The 22,441-nt window shown below is 41.9% G+C and overlaps 1 pseudogene across 1 annotated transcript in view; it reads right to left on the bottom strand.

The window, feature by feature from the left end:
* LOC308260203 (heterogeneous nuclear ribonucleoprotein D-like) overlaps positions 1-22,441 on the bottom strand; it is a 66,001-nt pseudogene that overhangs the window by 25,257 nt on the left and 18,303 nt on the right. The gene's annotated exons all lie outside the window — the stretch shown is intronic.

Below are 22,441 nucleotides of genomic sequence, written 5' to 3'. Positions count from 1 at the left end.
GTGTGTGTGTGTGGTATTGGGGATGGAACCCAGGGGCATTCTACCTCTGAATCCAGGGGTATTCTACCTCTGAGCTATACCCCCAGCCCTATTTTTTATTCTTTTTACTTTGAAACAGGGTCTCAATGGGTTGCAAATGGCCTCACTAAGTAACTGAGGCTGTCTGAGAACTGTGATCCTCTGGTCTCAGCCTCCCAAATGCTGAGATTACAAGCTTTCACCCCCATGCTTTTCACCCCAGACCTGCTTTTTAATTTTTATTTTGAAACATGGTCTCACCAGGTTGAAGAGAGTCACACTACTTGCTGAGACTGTCCTTGAGCCGACAATCTTCCTGTCTCAGCCTTCCAAACACTGGGATTACAGGTGTGTGCCACCAAGCCCAGGTTGGGCACTTGTATTTTTGTAAAGATAGCATTTCCTGGAAATTAAGAGTGTCACCCCAACCCTCCAGTGTCTACTTCAGCAATGAAATGATTGCGAGCTAGGCTTTCACCAACAAAAGCACAGCACAGAATACCAAGCAGTTTTCTTTCTTTTTTTTCTTTTCTTTTTTTTTTTTTTTTTTGGTGGTACTGGGGGTGGAACCCAGAGGCTTCCTACCTCTGGGCTATGCTCCCAGACCTATTTTTTTAATATTTTATTTGGAAACAGGGTCTCACTAAGTTGCTGAGCACCTCACTAAGTAGCTGAGGCTGGCTTCGAACCTGTGCGATCCTCCTGTCTCAGCCTCCTAAGTGTGGGGATTACAAGCATGCACCACCACACCCGGCTTACCAAGCAGTTTTCTACCACGTTGTTTTTGCCTACATAATTCTACTGGTGGCGGGATCCCTTTTGCAAAAAGTAAAATTCGCCTTGCCAGCCACTTTCATATATGTGTCTTTTCTTATGACGCCATGGAAATTTATATCTAACACCAGAGAGAAAGAATCTTCCATTTCATCTTTAGTCCTTTCCCACAAAGAATCAGAAAGACCTGTGAAGGTCAGAAATACTTTCTTTCAAAAACCTTTCAAGCCAAGCATGGTGGCGCACACTTGTAATCCCAGTACTTGGGAGGCAAAGGCAGGAGGATTGCAGGTTTGTGGCCAGCCTCAACTACTTAGTGGGGCCCTCTGCAGCTTAGTGAGACCTTTTATCAAAATAAATAAATATAGGGCTGGGGATGGAGCTCAGAGGTAGAATGACCCTGGGTTCAATAACCATACCGCAAAAAAAACCCACCTTTTTTTTTTCTTATTTTGAAACAGGGTTTCTCTAGGTTGCTAAGAGTCCCCTTAAGAGTGATCTTGAACATACGGTCCTTCTTTCTCAGCTTCACAAGTATTGGGATTGCAGGCCTGTGCCACCCTGCAGGCCTGTATTGAATTTCTTTGTGTGTGTGAGTGTTTATGTGTGTGTTATTAGGGGTTGAGCCCAGGGGTTTTCTTTTCTTCCTTCCTTCCTTCCTTCCTTCCTTTCTTTCTTTTCTTTTCTTTTCTTTTCTTTTCTTTTCTTTTCTTTTCTTTTCTTTTCTTTTTCTTTTTCTTTTTTGTGGTACTGGCGGTGGAACCCAGCAGCTTTTCTATCTCTGGGCTATACTCCCAGACTTGTTTTATATTTTATTTGGAAACAGGGTTTCTCTTAGTTGCTGAGAGCCTAAGTAGCTGAGGTTGGCTTCGAACCTGTGTGATCCTCCTGTCTCAGCTTCCCAAGCACTGGGATTATAAGCATGTGCCCCCATGCCTGGCTCTAAACCCAGGAGCTTTCTATCTCCAAGCTACACCCCCAGCCTTATTTTATTTCTTTCTTCTCACTGCTTGCTGAGGCTGTCCTCCAATCTATGATCTTCCTGTTTTAGCCTTCAAGTATTGGGATTACAGGTATGTACCACCATGCTCGGCTCTGTGTTAGACTTTTATTTTCCCCAGTACTGGGCATGGAACCCAGGGGGCATTCTATCTCTGAGCTATAACCCCACCCTGTTTAATATTCTTCAATTTGAAACAGGGTCTCACTGAGTTGCAAAAGGGCCTCACTAAGTATCTGAGGCTGTGCATAAACCCAGATCAGCCTCCCAAATACTGGGATTACAAGCGTCCGCCACCACGCCCGGCTCTGTGTTTTAATTTCTATCTTGTAGCATAGGGAGGAGAAGAACTGTGGATCCGTTCTGGTGAAAGCTCTCTGGTTAACTCATTCTCACTGAAGTATAAATGTCTGATACGGTCGGTGTGTGTGTGTGTGGTTCTGGGGATTGAACCCAGGACTTCACCAATGGTGAGCAAGGGTTCTGCTACTTACCTACATTCAGCCCCCAAGTGGCTGATACAATCTCAATATAACAGGTGCAGTGACACACACCTGTAATGCCAGTATTTGTGAGGCAGAGACAGAGAGATTGCAAGTTCAAGGCCAGCCTTGGCAACTCAGTGAACCCTATTTCAAAATAAAAAATAAAAAGAAATGGGGGTGTATCTTAGGGGTAGAACACCCCTGGGTTCAACTCCAAGTACCACACACACACACACACACACACACACACACACACACATAAAACAAAACCTTCTCTCATAGTTACTTGTACGCACATTTTATCTATTCAGATAAGATCTATGTTGATGTAGGAATTGTGTATTTCACAAATTAGCAATGACCCAGCAATGGAGAACAGACTGACATCATCATCACCATCATCATCATCATAATTATTATTATTATTATTATTATTATTATTTTTCAGTACTTGGGATGGAATCTCATGGCATTCTACCTTCAAGCTACACCCTCAGCCCTATTTTTTATTCTTCATTTTGAAACAGAGTCTCACTCTGTTTGAAAAGGGTCTCACTAAGTAGCTGAGGTTGGCCATGAACTGCGGTTCTCCTGTCTCAGCCTCCAAAATGCTGGGATTACAAGCATGTGTCACCACACCTAGCTGTGTTATTAATATTATTGTTATTATTATTATTATTATTATTATTATTATTATTATTGTGTGTGGTGCTGGGGGATTGAACTCAGAACCGTTCTAACCTCAGACATAATAAGTTTATTTCTAGATCCCCTCCACAATAAATAATCATGATATACTTACTGGGTGCCAAACACTGGGCTTTAACAACTAAGGTTTATTTATTTGTTTATTTTGTGGTACTGGGGATGGAACCCAGGGGCATTCTACTTCCGAGTAACAGCCCTAACCCTATTTTTTATTCTTTATTTTGAAACAGGGTCTCACTAAGTTGCAAAGGGCCTCACTAAGTAGCTGAGGCTGTCTGTGAACTGCAATCCTCCTATTTCAGCCTCCCAAATGCTGGGGTTACATTATTTTTATTTTGAAACAGGGTCTTATTAAGTTGCAGAGGGCCTCGCTAAATTGCTAAGGCTGGCATCAAACCTGTGATCCTCCTGTCTCAGACTCCCAAACACTAAGATTATAGGTATACGCCACCACACCTGGCTCAGACTAACATTATTATTATTAATTTTTTTTTTTTGCAGTACTGGGGATGGAATCCAGGGGCATTCTATCTCTGAGCTACATCCTCAGCCCTATATTTTATTCTTTATTTTGAAACAGGGTCTCACTGAGTTTTGGAGATCCTCACTAAGTAGCTGAGGCTGGCTACAAACCATGATCCTCCTGTCTCAGTATTCCAAATGCTGGGATTACAAGCATGCGCCACCATGCTTCAGACTGACATTATTAACACTATTTCAAATTAAAAAAAAATTGAGGCTAAAAGGGGCTATATAGGATGTTTTGTGTGTGTATGTGTGTGGCACTGAGGATTGATGCCGGGGTCCAGCCCTAGCAAGAGTCGAGGTTCTTGTGCAGATGAGAGGAGAGTCAAGGTCGTGAGAAAGAAGACACTGACACACGAGACTTTATTCTGATGGAAGCTTCTCCAGCCTCTCTCTTACTTCTTTCTTACTACTACCTTCAGGATTTGTTACAATCTTTATAATCACGCAAACAGTAACTTCAAGGACAGAAAAAGTCTTTAATGGACTTCAGGGCAGGGTGCCAGATATTTAAATAATCATAGAAAGTATGCTTTGTTTCATCACAAGACCAGCTTGAACTTAATCTTATATATTGGCCCAAACTAAGGTCAGTTTGAACTTAATCTTTGGCCCAAACTTTATCCTTGGGAAAAAAAAAATCTTTGCTGCCTGAATCTCTCACAAGGCGCTGCCCATCAATTTTAGTTATAATGCTTATACATAAAATTCCAATTACACATATTAATTCAAATAATTCTAAAATAATTTTTTGAAGAAGGAAATGCTAGACATACTTCATGGGGGATTTACGCCCTGAGCTTTCTCAAGGTCTGCAAGAGATGCTGTAGCAGATTTAACCAGTGGCATTTTACTTCTGAGCTACACTCCTATCCCTATTTCATTATTATTTATTTTGAAACAGTATCTCTAAGTAGCTGAGTTCCTCGCAAATTGCTGAGGCTGCCTTGAAATCTGTGATCTTCCAGTCCTAGCCTCCCAAGTACTGGGATTACAGGCATGGGCCACCACACACAGTTAATAAAGGACTTCTACTTCTGGCCAGGAGAGAGTATGGAAATTCAGGTTTATCCTTGTACCCCAGATGATCGAAACAACAAACAAACTGCATGAAACAATGGTTTTCAAGACACTGCCTATCAGGCAATAAAAGACAGAGACTTCTGAGAGGGCATACAAAATAGTCACGTGCAGGGAAACGGTTTGCAACGGTGCCCAACAAGTGCTAGCCATTTCTGGTGGTGGTGCACACTTGTAATCCCAGTACTTGGGAGGCTGAGACGGGAGGATCACAGGTTCGAGACCAACCTCAGCTAACTAGAGAGGCCCTCCACAACTTAGTGAGACCTTGTTTCAAAATGGAGAATAAAACAAACATAGGGCTTTGGGTATAGCTCAGAGGTAGAATGCCCCTAGATTAAATTCCCAGTACTGAAAGAAAAAAAATCGGACTGAGGGTATAGCTGAGAGGTAGAGTGCCCCTGGGTTTAATCTTCAGCACCACATACAAAGAAAAAAAGAGCTATTACAAATAAATCTGGGTGTGCACGTAGAGAGGCAGGAAATTCAGTACAAGATCAGAGACTGTGGTCTGTGAACAGCACTGGAAGAGGACGCTGTGACTAGTCCTAAATTTGTTGCGGAGAACAAGAGGAGAGCTTGTGAACTGAAATCTATGCAGGGCCCCGAGGGTCAACAGGAGCTAACAGTAATTATCAGTGGGTGGAAAAACTGGCTGGTTAAAGTTTGGGAATATTAATAATGCTCTGTTTCTCCAGTGATCCTTCCCCTGGGGTAACTGGAGAACTTGGCAAGCAGCCTCCTTGTTCACCACGGAAGGGGGGCGGGCTGCAGCACACAGCAGTGTGGGCGTGCTTCCTGGCTGCTACAAGATACTGGGTCTATTCAATAGTCAAGAGGTGCTGGGCGTGGAGCAGGCTTGTAATCCCTGCATTCAGGGCTGAGACAGGAGGATCCAGGTTCAGGGATAGCCTTAGCTACTTAGTGAGGCCCTTTGCAACTCAGTGAAACCCTGTTTCAAAATAAAGTATAAAAAATAGGGCTGGGGGTGTAGCTCGGAGGTAGTAGAATGCCCCTGGGTTCCATCCCCAGTATCACACACACAAAAAAAAAAAAAAGAAAGAAAGAGAGAGAGGGAGGGAGGGAGGGAGGGAGGGAGAGAGAGAGAGAGAGAGAGAGAGAGAGAGAGAGAGAGAGAGAGAGAGAGAGAGAGAAAGGAAAAGAAAGAAATGTTTATAATATCAGGAGTTGTGGGTGCATTCCTGTAATTTCACTTCTAGGGAGGCTGAGATAGGAGGCTCATAGGTCAAGGTCAGCCTGATGTAGGATAGAAGAAATAAGTAGGTAGAAATGAGACAGGAAGGAAGAGTAAAATAGAACTTTAATATAAGAACCTGGAGCTGAAGTGCTTCAGCCTCTAGTCCACAAACCAGTTCTCTTTCCCAGGCCTGACTCTACCATAAAAATTCCTGGGAAACCTGTAGATCCTAGAGTTAACAATATTTCCGAGAAAACCTATAATTTAGGATATTACAGCTTATCTATCAATCAGTTAATGAGGACCCCAATCAACACGGGATCATTCAACCTAAAGCTAACTAGACCACCAGACCATCAGGAAGCACCTCGGGGCTACTGGACTGAGCTCATCCACCCTCAGGTTGACCAGACCACCTGCCCACCATAAACCGCCTCGAGACTATTGGACTGAGCTCATCCTCACAGACCGTCTCTAGCCCACCCCTCACCAAAGTCCCCTATAAGAAGAGAACCCTGAACTTCCCAAAATGCCTTCCTCATGTTGAGGGGCCCGCATTCTCTCTTGAATGTGTATTTCCTTCTCTTTTCCCCAACTAAACCTCTGTCTTTGTCTCTAGCTGGCGCGTGCTCAAATTCTTTTCTGTCACGTTAGCCAAGGACCCTGCAGATCCTGAGTTCCTGAGCTGAGAGCTCACCCTAACAAGCCTTCTCAATGTAGCCAGACCCCGTTTAAAATAAAAAGTAAAATAGGGCCGGGGGTGTAGCTCAGAGGTGAAATATCTCTGGGTTCAATCCCAGTACCACAAAAAAGAGGAGGAGGAGGAAGAGGAGGAGGAAGAGCTTATAAAGCCAGTGATCTCAGTACTTGAAAAGCTGAGATAGAGGAATGCAGGTTCAAGACCTCCTCAGCACCTTAGTGAAATGCTCAAAGGTAGAACATCCCTGGGTACAATCCCCAGTACCACAAAATAAATAAATAAATAAATAAATAAATAAATAAATAAATAAATAAATAAACAAATAAATAAGTAAATAAATAAGAAAATAGAAGGAAGAAGTGTTCATGGAGTCTATATCTGCCTGGCATATAGTAGGTGCTCTGTAAATGACGGCCTCAGTTATCATAGCCCAGTCATGTCTGGCACACAGTAGGTATATCACAGTTATGTATTGTGGAAGGGATCTAGAAATAGACTTATCATGTCTATGGATCAGAAATTCTGCAGCTGCTGGGTATGGTGGTGCACACTTGTAATCCCAGCATTAGGGAGGCTGAGACAGGAGGATCGCAGTTCTCAGACAGCCCCAGCTGCTTAGTGAGGCCCTTTGCAACTCAGTGAGACCCTGTTTCAAAATAAAGTATAAAAAATAGGGCTGGGAGTATAGCTCAGAGGTAGAATACCCCTGGTTTCCATCCCCAGTACAATAAAAAAAAGGAAGGAAGGAAGGAAGGAAGGAAGGAAGGAAGGAAGAAAGAAAGAAAGAAAGAAAGAAAGAAAGAAAGAAAGAAAGAGAAGTTCTACAGTTGCATTCTCCTTCCAGGCTCCCATGCAAATTCTGCTAGCTCATCAGGGATCCCGTTCTTCAGGGTGCACTACCTCGTGAGCCCAGATAAACCATATTCCCCAGGCCTCTTTGGCGTTAGATGGCATCACATGTTTGACTCTAGCCAACTTAATGTAAGTAGAATTGATAGAGCCAATTCCAGTCCTGCTTCTTAAAGTCTTCAGAGTTCCCATGTTTCATATGGACCTATAGGATCAACTCCTTCAAAGAAAACAATGATAGCTGGGCGTGGTGGCGCACGCTTGTAATCCCCGCGCTTGGGAGGCAGAGACAGGAGGATCGCGCAGGTTCGAAGCCAGCCGTGCGCGCTGGCTTAGGAGACCCTGTTTTCAAATAAAAATGTAAAAATAGGTCTGGGAGTGTAGCCCGGAAGTAGAAGGGCTTCCAGGAACCCCAGTACCACCAAAAAAAACAAAAAAGAAAACAATGATAAAAATTGGACATAGCCAGGTGAAGTAGTGCACACCTGTAATCTCAGTACTTGGGAGGATGAAATAGGATCACAAGTTCAAAGACAGCCTCAGCAAAATAGTGAGGGTTTTAGCAATTTTGTTTCCAAACCAAAAATATATAAATAAATAAATAAATAAACAAACAAATAACTAGGAGTGTAGCTTAGAGATAGAATGCCCCTAGGTTCAATGCCTACAACCCAAAACAAAACAACACATGATTGACTCCAGCCAACCGAATGTAAACAGAATTGATAGAGCCAATTCCAGCCCTGCTTCTTAAAGCCTTCATAGTTCCCATCTTTCATATGGACAACAACAAGAACAAAACTGGGCATACTGGGCAAGGTGGTGCATACCTATTTTCCTAGTACTTGGGAGTCTGACACAGGAGGATCGTAGGTTTGAGGTCAGCCTCAGCATCTTAGCAAGACTCAGCATCTTAGTGAGATCCTGTTTCAAAAGTAAAAATAAAAAAGGCTGGAAGTATAGCTCGGAGGTAGAATGGCCCCTGGGTTCAGCTTCCAGTATGCACCCCCCCCCCCACTCACACACACACACACAACTTAATGCAAAGAGCAAAAACTTAAAGGTTCTGGAAAGCACTGGAGAGGACTGCACTCTTTGCTGTCTCCAGAATATAAAGAACTCTTAGGTCTGAGGATGTAGCCCAGCGGCAGAGCACTTACCTAGTATGCAGGAAGCAGAGGGTTTGATCCTTAGCTCTGCAAATAAAAACCAAACCAAAGCTCTCTATTGCTGGGTGTGGTGGTGCATTCCTGTAATCCCAGTACCTGGGAGGCTGAGATTGGAGGAACAGAGGCTCTAGGTCAGCCTCTGCAGCTTAGCCAGACCCCATTTCAAAATAAAAACTAATAACAATAAAATAGGGCTGGAGATACAGCTCAGAGGCACAATGTCCCTGGGTTCAGTTCCCAGTACCAAAAATGAAAAAAAATATTATAAATATATGGCAACCGAATTTTAAAAAATGGGCAAAATATTTGAAGAGGCACTTCACTGAAGAAAATATGTGAATAACCAATAAACATATGAAAAGATGCCAACCTCTCTAGTCATTAGAATCATGCAAATGAAAAACAAGATTCTATTATATGCTCACTAAAATGGCTAAAATGTTTTGTATGGATGCATAAATCCTGTTGAGAATTTTATAAGTGCCAGAAACTTTTTTTGGTCTCACAATATTTAGACTTGTCCACATTGTGTGTGTGTGTGTGTGTGTGTGTGTGTGTGTGTGTGTGTGTTACTGGGGATTGAATTCAGGGGCATTCTACCTCCTATCTATACCTCCAGCTCCTTTTTTTTCTTTTTTTTTGTCTTGAAACAGGGTCTTGCTAGGTTTCTGAGAGTCTCCCTACATTGCTAAGTGTGTCCTTGAAACTTCAATCCTTCTGTCTCAGTCTCCCAAGTACTGAGATTACAAGGGTGTACCACCAGACTCGGCTTTGTCCACATTTTATAGCCAATATAAATTTATATAGGCTGCACAGCTGGTTCCACGTCTGTTCTTTTGATCAATAAAATAAAATACTTAAATTACAAGGAACAAACTAACGCTCTGTTTTTGTTTGTAGTACTGGGGATTGAACCCAGGGGTTCTCTACCACTGAGCTACACTCACAGGGCTTTTTATTTTTTATTTTGAGACGGTCTCACTAAGATCTCGAACATGTGATGCCTCTACCTTGGCCTCTGAAGTAGCTAGGATTACAGGTGTGCACCACTGTCAAGGCCAGCATAAGGTATTGATTGATTGATTGGTTGATTGATTGAATTACTACTTATTTATTTATTTGTTTTGTGATACTGGGAATTGAACCCAGGGGCATTCTAACTCTGAGCAAAATCCCAGCCCTTTTTATTTTTATCTTTTCCTTTTCTTTCCCCTTCTTCTCTTTCTTCTTTCTTTCTTTTTTTCTTTCTTTTTTGTGGAACTGGAGATGGAACTCAGGGCCTTTCTCCCTTCAGGCTACACTCCCAGACCTATTTTATATTTTATTTGGAAACAGGGTCTCACTAAGTTGCTGAGAGCCTCACTAAGTAGCTGAAGCTGGCTTCGTACCTGTGCGATCCTCCTGTCTCAGCCTCCCAAGTACTGGGATTACAAGTATGCACCACCACACCCAGCCTTTCTTTCTTTCTTTCTTTCTTTCTTATACTGGGGATTGAACCCAGAGACAGTCTACCCCCAAGCTACACCTCCAGCCCTATTTTATTTTTATTTTGAAACAGAGTCTTGCTAGGTTTATGAAGTCTCACTACTTGCTGAGGCTGTCCAGGAACCTGTGATCCTCCTGTGTTAGCCTCCCAAATACTGGAATTACAAGCATGCACCATCATACCTGGTTTCTTTATTTTTTTTAAACAGGGTCTCACTAGGTTGCTGAGGTTCTAAGTTTCTGAGATGGTCTTGAACCTGTGTTTCTCCTGTCTCAGCCTTTCAGGAACTAGGATTACAGATGTGTGTCACCATGCCCAGTGAGAAGTTATAACCTGAGCCTGTAATGAAGGGGGAACAGGAGATGATGCCTCAGTTGGGTCACACACACACACACACACACACACACACACACACACACACACAAATTTAAGAATTTAGCCAGAGGAAGGTGTGGGGGAAACATTCAAGGAGGGGGGCTGATGCAAACGAAAGTGTAGGCAGGGGGAACACCATGGGTGTTCAGGAAACTGCAAGCATTTGGTATTAGTTTATGAAATATGGCACAGGTGGTGATTTGGGGGCAAGTTTCAGATCTAACTCTAAATAGATAGTGACTTAAATTTCAATCAATACTGATTGAGGACCCCACATGCATGTGTCAGGAAGAAACTCAAGAAGAGTAAGAGACAGGACCCCATGCTGGGCATGGCGGTGGGGGGGGGGGCATGCCTGTTATCCTAGCTACTTGGGAGGTTGGTGCTGGAAGATCCTGAATTTGAGGCTGGGTGGGTAGTTTAGCCAGACACTCTCTCAAAATAAAAATAATGAAAGGGCTGGGGGTGTAGTTCAGAGGTAGAGCATCTCTGGCTTCGACCCCCAGTACTGCAAGGAAAAAGACAAAGACAAAAACAAATATGAGCCCATTCCAGAAATCTAGTCAATTAATCTAGTCAGAGAGATGAGCTATCTCTGTTATTATAAAACAATGTGAAATATAGCCAGGCACGGTGGCACACACTTGTAATTTCAATCCTTGGGAGGCTGAAATGGAAGGATTCCAAGTTAGAGGACAGTCTCAGCAAGTAGTGAGACTCTCATCAACCTAGTGAGACGTTGTTTTAAAATAAAAATAAAATAGGGCTGGGGATATAGCTCAGAGGTAGAATGTCTCTGGGTTCAGTACTACAAAAATAAAATAAAGAGGGCTGAGGGTGTAGTTTGGAGGTAGAATCTTCCTGGGTTCAACCCCGAGTACCACAAATAAAAAATATGTAAATAAGTAAATATATAAAATATAAAGCAGTTAAAAATAATAATATGGACAAGCCCATGTATTAATGATGATGTAGAATTACTAGAACTCTTAGACGTTACTGATGACATTGCCAGATCGTACAGCAATTTTGGTAGGGAGTATGGATAAGTATCTTATAATAGTAAACATTCACCCACCATGTGATCTACTAATCCTACTTCTAGATATTTACACAAAAAATGAGTATGCATGTATGCATAAAGACATATGTGCAAATCATAGCAATATTGTTCATCATATCTAAAACTTCAGTTCATAACCTGTTGAATGGATGAACATATCATGGCTTATCCATGCAATGAAATACTACACAGCAATACAAAGCAATGAATTTAGCTGGGTGTGGTGGAGCATGCTTGTAGTCCCAGCATTTGAGAGGCTGAGATAGGAGGATCAAAGTTTGTGGACAACCTCAGCTGTTACTTTTTTTTTTTTTGCAGTATAGGGGATTGAACCCAGAGGCATTCTACTTCTGATCTACGACCCCAGCCCTATTTCATTTTTTACTTTGAAACAGAATCAGCTGGGCAATTTCAGTACTTGGGAGGCTGAGACAGGAGGACTGCAATTTAAGACCAGATTCCACAATTTAGTGAGTTCCTCTGCAGCTTAGTGAGGCCTTGTTTCAAAATAATAATAATAATAATAATAATAATAATAATAATAATAATAATAATACAGGGCTGTGGGCTTGAGGGTGTAGCTCAGAGGTAGAATGCCCCTGAGTTCAATCTCTAGTACCACAAAAGAAGGGAAGAAAAAAAGAAAGAGAAAGAAAAAAGAAAGAAAAGAAAGGAAGGAAGGAGGAAGGAAAGAGGGAGGGAGGAAGGAAGGAAGAAAGTTTTATTAAAATGCAGAAGGCCTCACTAAGTTGTTGACTGCAATTGTGATTCTCCTGTCTCAGCTTCCAAAGAAGTGGAATTACAAGTGTGTGCACCACACTTGGCTCAATTCACATTTTGTGTGTGTGTGTGTGTGTGTGTGTGTGTGTGTGTCACCGAGGTTCCTGGAAACCCTTCTACCTCCAGGCTACACTCCCAGACCTATTTTATATTTTTTATTTTGAAACAGGGTCTCTTAAGTCAGTGAGGCTGGCTTCAAACCAGCGTGATCCTCCTGTCTCCGCCTCCCAAGCACGGGGATTACAAGCGTGCGCCACCACGCCCGGCTCAATTCACATAATTTAACTAAAGAAAACTCAGTGATAGAGCTGGGTATGGTGGCACATACTTGTAATTCCATTATTTGGGAGGCTGAGACAGGAGGATCACAGGTTCGTGGCCAGCCTCAGCAACTTAGTGACACCCTGTTTCAAAATAAAGAATAAAAAATAAGGCTGGAAGTATAGCTCAGAGGTAGAATGCCTCTAGATTCCATTCCCATTACCAAAAAAAATTTTTTTTTCAGGGATAATGTCCAAATAAAAGGATGTCTAAAAAAAGACCAGTTAGGTAAATTATGGTATATCCATCATATATAATATTTACAATTTAGCCTCTTATATACGAATTATGAGAACAATGTAGGAATCTGGAAGCATACTCAAAGTGTAAGATGAAAATGGTGAAATACAGAATTCAGTCTGCACTATTGAATTAGAAGGCCTAGACTCCCTACACTGTGCTTCTCTAAGACTTTTAACATATTTAGACCCAGCGTATATTTACTCGTAGAATTGGAAAACGTAGTGGGTAAAACTTTATTATACAGAAAAGAGGATAAAGCCAGGTAAGGTGCTGCACACCTGTAATCTCAGTATTTGAAGGCTAAGATAGGAGAATCTCAGGTTTGAGGACAGCCTCGGGAATTTGCCTGGGCCCTCGGCAACTCAGTAAGACCCTGTTATAAAAAAATAAAGCTCATGCCTGTAGTTCTAGTACTCAGGAGGTTGAGGCAGGAGGATCACAGTTTCAAGGCCAGCTATAGCAACTTAGTACTCTGCAACTTAGTGAGAACCTGTTTTTTTTTAAAAAAAAAATAGGGCTGGGGTGGAGCTCTGAGGTTAATGCCCCTGAGTTCAATTCCGGGTACCCTCCCTCAACACACATACAAAGAAAAAGAAAAAGAAAAAAGATAAGAGAATCAAGCTGACATCGTGGAATATACCTATAATCCTGGTACTTGGGAGGCTGAGACAAGAGGATTGCAAGTTTGAGGCCAGTCTCAGCAAACTTAGTGAGACACTTAACAACTTAGCAAAACCCTGTTTTAAAAATAATGTACAAGCTGGGAATGGTGACGCAGGCTTGTAATCCCAGCATTTGGGAGGCTGAGACAGGAGGATTGTGATTTGCGGCCAGCCTTAGTATTTAGCAAGGCCCTTTGCAACTCAGGGAGACCCTGTTTCAAAATAAAGAATAAAAAATAGGGCTGGGGTTGTGTCTTGGAAGTAAAATGCCCCTGAGTTTCATCTCCAGTCCTGCAAAAAAAAAAAAAAAAAAAAAGTACATATATATATTGTACATATATATGTGGCTGGGGGGGTAGTTTGGAGGTAGAATGCCCTGGGTTCAATTTCCAATGCTAAAAAAAAAAAAATCAAATATGAGCACAGTCCAGGAACTGTGAGCAGAAAACAAAAAGACTGCTGGCAGCTTAGTTTTCCTTCCCCCAAACTATGGACCTAGCGATGTTCCAGGAATTATGAACTGCAGTAAAACTCAACACACTCACTCTCTCTCTCCCTCTCTCTCTCTCTCTCTCTCTCTTTCACACACACACACACACACACACACACACACACACACACACACACACACAGATGAATTTTCACTAAAATCCCCACTACCTGGCCACCCACATCCTGGATTCTGGCCCAGTGGATTTGCTGATGGAGCACAAGCAAGGAAACAAGGAGCTGGCCCAAACTCACCTGGTAGGGAAAGGAAGGAAGAGGAGGAGCTGGGAGATTTGGGGCTTCTAGGGCAGCATCAGCAACAGGAGACATTTCGGAGGAGAGAAAAAGTGGAGGTGTCCCATGATAGCTGGAGGACTCATTTTTTTTGAAACTTAGGCAAAAATAGGGTCTCATTAAATTGTGGAGAGCCTCATTAAGTTACTGAGGCTGGCTGTGAGCCTGAGATCCTCCTGTCTTAGTCTCCCAAGTAGAGGGATTACAAGTGTGCTCTCCCATACCTGGCTAAATCTTAACCTTTATACAGCAGAACTGGCAAAGTGATTCATTAACTCTGGTGTCTGTTTTTTTTTTTTTTTTTTTAATTGGGCTCAGTTTAGCATCATAGACTTCTAAGTAAAGGAAAACTGCAGTAAACTAGAAAGAAGATTGTATTGTGGTGAAACTCTGAGAATGCAGAGGCTTGGTGGTGTTCAGATGCATGAAACACAGTGGCCGCAGTGATCCAGAGCAGAGAGAAGCACAGGAGACAGTGGCATTTGGGTGGGCGAGGATGAGGTACTGATCTAGAAATAGTTTCCCTAAAGAGGAACATCTTGGTCTCTACCCTAAAGAGAAGCAGATTGTCCTGAAACTTGAAAGAAAGACAGTTTTGCCCTCTGGTCCTAATCTCCGATGATTATCAGTCACCCTCATGTATAAATTAACCATGCATGGATGTGGGCAGAGGTTGGTCTCTGTGCTTCCAAAGAGACCAATGATGCTTAGAGGTCCTCTTGCTGACCTCAAACAAAAGTGTGTATGTGTGTATGTGTTTTGGTGGTACTGGGGGTGGAACACAGAGGATTTCTACCTCCAGGTTATACTCCCAGACCTATTTTTTATATATTATTTGGAAACAGGGTCTCACTAAGTTGTTGAGAGCCTCACTAAGTAGCTGTTGCTGGCTTCGAACCTGTGCGAACCTCCTGTCTCAGCCTCCCAAGCGCTGGGATTACAAGCGTGCCTGGACAAACACAAGTGTTTTGTTTTTGTTTTTCCTAAGTAATTGGAAGCCAGATGGTGGCACACACTTGTAATCCCAGCCAGTCTCAACAACTTGTGAAGTCCTCAGCAACTTAGTAAGATCGTGTTTCAAAAATAAAAATAATCTGTGCGTGGTGGCACAGGCTTATAATCTCAGAGTTTGGGAGGCTGATACAGGAGGATCACACAGGTTCGAAGCCAGCCTCAGCTACTTAATGAGGCTCTCAGCAACTTAGTGACACCCTGTTTTCAAATAAAATATAAAATTGGTCTGGAAGTATAGCCCAGATGTAGAAAAGCCCCCCTGGGTTCCACTCCCAGTACCACAATAAAATAAAATAAAAATAAATAAATGAAAATAAAACAGGGCTGGGAGCCAAGCGTGGTGGTACATGCTTATAATCCCAGGACTTGAGAGGCTGAGACAGGAGGATCACAGGTTCACAGCCAGCCTCAGCTACTTAGTGAGGTCGTCTGCAACTTAGTGAGACCCTGGTCCAAAATAAAGAATAAAAAATAGGGCAGGGGGTGGCTTGGATGTAGAATACCTTTGAGCTTCATCCCCAGTATTGCCAAAAAAATATATGTGTGTGTGTGTGTGTGTGTGTGTGTGTGTGTGTGTGTGTGTGTCTGGGGTGTAACTCAGAGGTAGAATGCCCCTGGGTTTAATCCTTGATACCATACAAATAAATAAATAAATAAATAAATAAATAAATAAATAAATTGGACTATCGGACTACGGTGTAGTCCAATCTCTAGTATCTAAAAAAAAAAAAAAAGTAATTGGAGCCAACATTGGAAAATTAAGGCATTTCACGGGATAATAAAACATTTCATTTCTAAAAGTTTGAAAACACTTCAGCCCTGGCCTCCTGCAGCCGCTGCCCTCCTCAGGAACAGCTATCCTTGTCAGAAGGGGAAGCACTTGCTGGTTTCCTGGGGCCTTTGGAGGCCGGGTCCTGGCTCCTTGGGGGACTGAGAGGGGCAGACGTGAAGAGACAGGAAGATGTGGGGTGACGCGCTAGTTTTCTGTGCACCATGTAGTGGTCTTATTGGGAAAAGGCCTGAGTTTTACTCCAGGAGTGGACTTATGATGAGGCTCCGGGACAATTCTTTCAGGCTCCCCGTGTGTCCTCATGGAGGCTGTTCAGAATCTTAAATGCTCATAGGCCTGGAGTTGGCTTTGCTCCTCCTTGACACCAAGAGAGCCTATTTCTGATTTTCAGCTCCTAATCCCTACCTAGGAGTCCACACCCGACTATAATATTCACTCCCAGCTCATGTTGGATCAGTGTTTACTCTTCCAACAGAATGTATGGCTGTGAACTGCACAAAGCACTGGAGCACCAAGGACAAGCTATGGTGCTGCAGGAGAGGAATTTAAGACTAGACAGGGGCAAAATGGGATTAAAATGCTGGCTGGGAAGGTAAACTCCTGAGCATGTATTGGCAATCTGTCCACCAGAGGGCGCACAAGAGACTCCAGTGTTGAATTTATGTACGTATGTATGTATGTATGTATGTTTGTATGTTTGTATGTATGTATGTATGTATGTATGTATGTATGTAGGTACTGGAGAGGAAATTGAACCCAGGGGCATTCATTTTACCTCTGAGCTATACCTAGCACTTTTAATTTATTTTTTTGCAGCTTTTATTTTTAAACATGATCTTGTTAAGTTGCTGAGGCTGGCTTCAAACTTATTCTCCGGTCTCAGCCTCCCAAGTACTGGGATTGCAAGTGTGTGCCATCACGCATGGCTCCAGTCTTGCTCTTATATTTTTTCCCGGTACTGGGGATGGGACCCAGGGGCATTCTACCTTCCCTACACCCCCAGCCCTATTTTGTATTCTTTATTTTGAAATAGGGTATCACTGAGTTGCAAAGGGCCTCATTGAGTAACTGAGGCTGGCTGTGAACCATGATCCTCCTGTCTCAGCCTCCTAAATGCTGGGATTGCAAGCATGCCCCTCCATGCCTGGCTAGTCTTGCTCTATCGTTCCCTCCACTTGGCTACGTTTTGGGGAACAGAAAGGGATATTCAGGGACATGCAGTTTTACCATCCCCTTTCTTTAGTGGTGTTACAGTACATTATAATTACACAAAATACTGGCATTCAATGTTCTATATTCACATATGTACCTAACATAATTTGGCCAATTGCACTGTGCAATCCTTCCCTTCCCCTCCTTCTGATCCCCATCTTCTCCTCTCATCTCCTCCATTTTTTTTTTTTTTTGCAGTATTGGGGATGGAACCCAGGGGCATTCTACCTCCGGACAACACCCCATGCTCTATTTGTATTCTTTATTTTGAAACAAGGTCTCACTGAGTTGCGAAGGCCTCACTAAGTAGCTGAGGCTGGCCTCGAACCACGATCTTCCTGTCTCAGCCTCCCGAATGCTTCATTTCCCCTTTTTCTGTCCGGCTTCTACCGGCAAAAGAAAATGTGTGACTCTCAACTTTCTGAGACTGGTTTGTTTCACTTAACATAATATTCTCCAATTCCATCCATTTTCCTGCACATAATAGCATTTTGTTCTTCTTTATGAGTGAGTGAATTTCCATTGAGTGTAAATAACCACATTTTAAAAATCCACTGATCTGTTGATGAACACCTAAGTTGGTTCTTATTGTTCCCTCCACTTGGCTACATTTTGGGGAACAGAGAGGGGGCATTGTGCTGCTATAAAGACATATCTCTACAACACACTGAGCTTATTGATTTTGGATAAGTACCAGGAAGTAGTATAGCTGGGTCATAGGGTGTTTTATTCCTAGTCTTTTTTTTTTTTTAATACTAGAGATGGAACCCAGGGGCATTCTACCTTTGAGCTATACCCCAGTCTTTTAAATTTGTGTGTGTGTGTGGGGGGGGGTACTGAAGAATGTACCCAGGGGCATTCTACTTTCTAGCTACATTCTGAGCCTCTTTTATTTATTTACTTTATTTTGAAACAAAGTCCCACTAGATTGTGAATGCGTGCCATGATGCCTGGCTCAACACAATCCCCTTTAAAAATGTTTTTCTAGCCGGGTGTGGTAGCACATGCTTGTAATTCCAGTACACGGGAGGCTGAGACAGGAGGATCACAGGCTCACAGCTACTTAGTGAGGTCCTCCACAACTTAGTGAGACCCTGTTTCAAAAAATCAATAATAAATAAAGCTGGGGTATAGCCCTAGCCCTATTTGTTATTGTTTTTTATTGTTTTTTATTTTAAATATTTTTCTAATTTTAGAAACAGTCTCTCTCTAAATTGCCAAGGCTAGCTTCAAACCTGTGATTCTCCTGTCTCAGCCTTCCAGGTACTGGGATTTTAGGTGTGTGCCACCACACCTGGCTGACCCTCTTTTTTTTTTTTTTATAGAATCTGTGGAGTTTCTGGTCTAAGTCCTAGGCCTTTGATTCACTTTGAGTCAAGTTTTGTGCAGAGTAAGACTTAAGGATCTAGTTTCATTCTTCTATGTATGGACCCCCATCTTCCTAGCATCGTCTGTTAAAAAGGCCGGGGACCGAGTATGCTCTTGTCACCTTTGTTAAGGATCAGGTGACTATATCCTTGTGGGATTATCTCTGCGTCTTCTATTCTGTTCCATTGATCTAGCTGTCAATTTTGGTGCCAGTTCCATGCTATTTTTATTACTCTATCTCTGTAGTATAGTATGAAATTAGGCCTTGTGAATAGATTCACTATTGTTGTATGTAAAAGCTATCAATGTTTGCGTGTTGATTCTCTATCTTTCTACTTTGCTCAATTTGTCGATCAGTTCTAGAAGTCTGGTAAAGTTTCTTGAATCTCCTTCTTCTTTTTTTTTTTTTTTGGCGGTACTGGGGTTCCTGGAAGCCCTTCTATCTCCGGGATACACTCCCAGACCTATTTTATATTTTTAAATTTGGAAACAGGGTCTCCTAAGCCAGCGAGGCTGGCTCCGAACCAGCGCGATTCTCCTGTCTCTGCCTCCCAAGCGCGGGGATTACAAGCGTGCGCCACCACGCCCGGGGAACAGTGGTGATTTAATTCTTCCTTTCCTATTTGTGTCCCTTTAATGTCTTTCTCTTGCCTAATTTCTCTGGCTAAAATTTCAAGGTTCACAGTGACTAGGAGAGGTGAGAATGGACATCCTTGTCTTATTCCTAATTTTACAGGTAACGTTTTCATTTTTCTGCATTATGTATAACGTTGATTTTGGATTTATCACACACTGCCTTTATGCATCGGGTTAAGTTCTTCTATTCCCAATTCTTCAGTATTTGTAGCATGAATGGGGGCCAAATTTTGTCAAAGACCCTTTTTGCATCTATGAACATGATCCTGTTATTTTTATTTTTGTTAATTCTTTTTATGTTATGAATTACATTTAGTGATTTGCATATATTGAACCATACCCCTTGAATAAAATCAACTTGATTATGATGTATAATCTTCTTAATGTGTTTTTGAATACAAATTGCTAATATTCTGTGAAGGATTTTTGCATCTATCTTCATCAGGAATAGTGCCTGTAGTTTTCTTTCCTTCATGTGCCCTTCTCCAGTTTTATATCAGGGTGACGCTGGCTTTATGGAATGAAATTGGGAGTGTCCCCACCATTTTTATTTTATGGAATAATTTGAGGAGCAGCTTTTGATCCATTTAGTTCTGGGCTTTTCTTTCTGTTTTTTTTTTTCTTTTCTTTTTTTGAGTGGGGATTGAGCCCATGGGCATTCTGCCTCTGAGCTACACACCTCCACCCGGCCCTATTTTTATTTTTTTAACTTGTGTATGTGTGTTTGAACTCAGGGGCATTCTACCTCTGAGCTACATCCCTAGCCCTATTTTACTTTTTATTTTGACACAGGGACTTATGCTGTGGAGGGCCTCACAAAGTAGCTGAGGCTGGCCACAAACATGTCTCAGCCTCCCAAGTACTGGGATTACAAGCAGGCACCACCACTCCTTATTTTTATTTTGAAACAGCATCTCCCTAGGTTGCTGAGAATCTCACTACTTGCTGAGGCTGTTCTCAAATCTGTGGGCCTCCTATCTCAGCCTCACAAATACTGGGATTATAGGTGTAAGCCACCATGCTCAGCTCTAGGTTTTTCTTGGTTAGAAAACTTTTGTTGTTTTGTTTTGTTTTGTACTGAGGATGGAACCCGGGGTGTTCTATCTTCACGCTACACCTCCAGATCTATTTTTATCTCTTTATTTTGAAACAGGGTCTCACTGAGTTGCAAAGGGCCTCACTAAGTAGCTGAGGCTGTCCGAGACTGCGATCCTCCTGTCTCAGCCTCCCGAATGCTGGGATTACAGGCGTGCGCCACCACGCCCAGCTAGAAGACTTCTTATTAGTGTTTCACTCTCATCGGTTGGTATTGGTCTGTTTATGTTTTCTATACTCTTTTGGTGAAATTTAGTTAGGTCATACGTTTCTAGAAATGTGCCCATTTCCTCTAGAGCTTCAAATTTATTGAAATATAAATTGTCAAAATAGTTGCTAATGATTCTCTGTATTTCAAAGATGTTAGTGGTGACCCTTCCTTTATCAGCTTTTATTTTACTTATTTATTTATTAAATTTTTTGTGGTACTGGGGATTTAAAATACTAAGGAACACTGAACCTTTTTTATTTTTTGGTTTAAAACCGAATCTTTCTAGGTTTCTGAGAGTCCTGCTAATTTGCTGAGGATGATCTTGACCCTTCTATCTTTTGTCTGAGCCTCCCAAGTACTAGGTTTACAGACATGTGTCTCTATACCCACCTCCCTTACTTATTTATTAAAAGAACAAACTGTTTCATTGGTTCTTTGAACTTTTTATTTTTTATTTAATTAATCTCACCTTTGATCTTAATTATTTTCCCTTTGATTTGTTTTGGAATTGATATATTCTTATTTTTCCAGGATCTTGTGATACATTAATAAGTTTTATTTTACTTACTTATTTTTTGAGACTAGAAGTTGAATGCAGAGACATTCTACCTCCAAGTTATACCCTTAGCTTAATGGGTTGGTTTGTTGATTTGTTGCGGTACTGGGGTGTGAACCCAGAGGCATTCTACCTCCAAACTACACCTCCAGCCTTATTTTTTATTCTTTATTTGAAACAGAGTCTCAGTAAGTTGTAGAGGGCCTCACTAAGTAGCTGAGGCTGGCCGTGAACCTGTGATCCTCCTGTCTGAGCCTCCCAAATGCTGGGATGACAAGCATGCGCTACCACACCCAGCTTCTAGCTTTATGTTTTTTATTTTGAAATAGGGTCTCACTAAGTTGCTGAGGGAACCTTGCTAAGTTGCTGAGGCTGGCTTTGAACCTGCGATCCTCTTCAGCTTCCCAAGCACTGGGATTACAGGCATCAGTCAGTGTGCCTGGTTTATTATTAGGCTTTTTTAAAATGTAGGATCTTCTGACGTTTTAATGTAGGAACTCATAGCTATAAACTTTCCTCTTAGAACTGACTTAATAGTTTCCCAGAGATTCTGGGTTGTTCTATCTCCATTCTCATTTTATTCTAGGAATTTTGAAATTTCTTTCCTAATTTCATCTATGATCCATTCATTGCTCAAAGTTGTACTGTTCAATCTCTAGAGACCTATGTAGTTTTTATAGTAATATATGTAACTGTTGTTTAATTTTCATCTGATATAATCTGATATATCTGGTATAATCTGATAAAATGGAAGGGGTAATATCAATAATTTTATATTTGCTAAGATTTTCTTTATGACCTAAAATTTAGTCTCTATTGAAGAATTTCCATGAACAGCTGAAAAGAAAAAAGTAAATTCTGCTCTTTGTGTGTGTGTGTGTGTGTGCTTGAGTGGGAAGGGGGATTACTGGGGATGTAACCCAGGGGAATTCTATCTCCAAGCCACACCCCTAGCCCTATTTTATTTTTTATTTGGAAACAGGGTCTCACTAAGTTGCAGAGAGCCTCATTAAGTTAATGAGGCTGGCCTCAAACCTGCAATCCTCCTGTCAACCTCACAAGTACTGGGATTACAGGCATGTGCCACCATGTCCAGTAAATTTGGCTTTTGTTGGATAGGATATTTTAGAGATATCTGTTAGGTATATCTGTTCTATAGTATTTTTTAGGTTTGAAGAGTCTTTACTGATTTTATGTTTGGATGGCCTATCCATTGGTGAGAGAGGTGTGTTAAAAACACTCAGTTTTACTGTATCAGCATCTATCTGAGCTTTAGGGTGAGTAGTGTTTGTTTTATGTAATTAGGTGCACTGGGGTACTCACTGTCATTTACTGGTTGG

This window comes from Muscardinus avellanarius (genome assembly GCF_963383645.1).
Source record: "Muscardinus avellanarius genome assembly, chromosome: 3".
In the NCBI taxonomy this organism is placed as follows: Eukaryota; Metazoa; Chordata; class Mammalia; order Rodentia; family Gliridae; genus Muscardinus; species Muscardinus avellanarius.
Note: the sequence above shows the minus strand (reverse complement) of the source record. Positions and strands in the feature narration are given on the sequence as shown.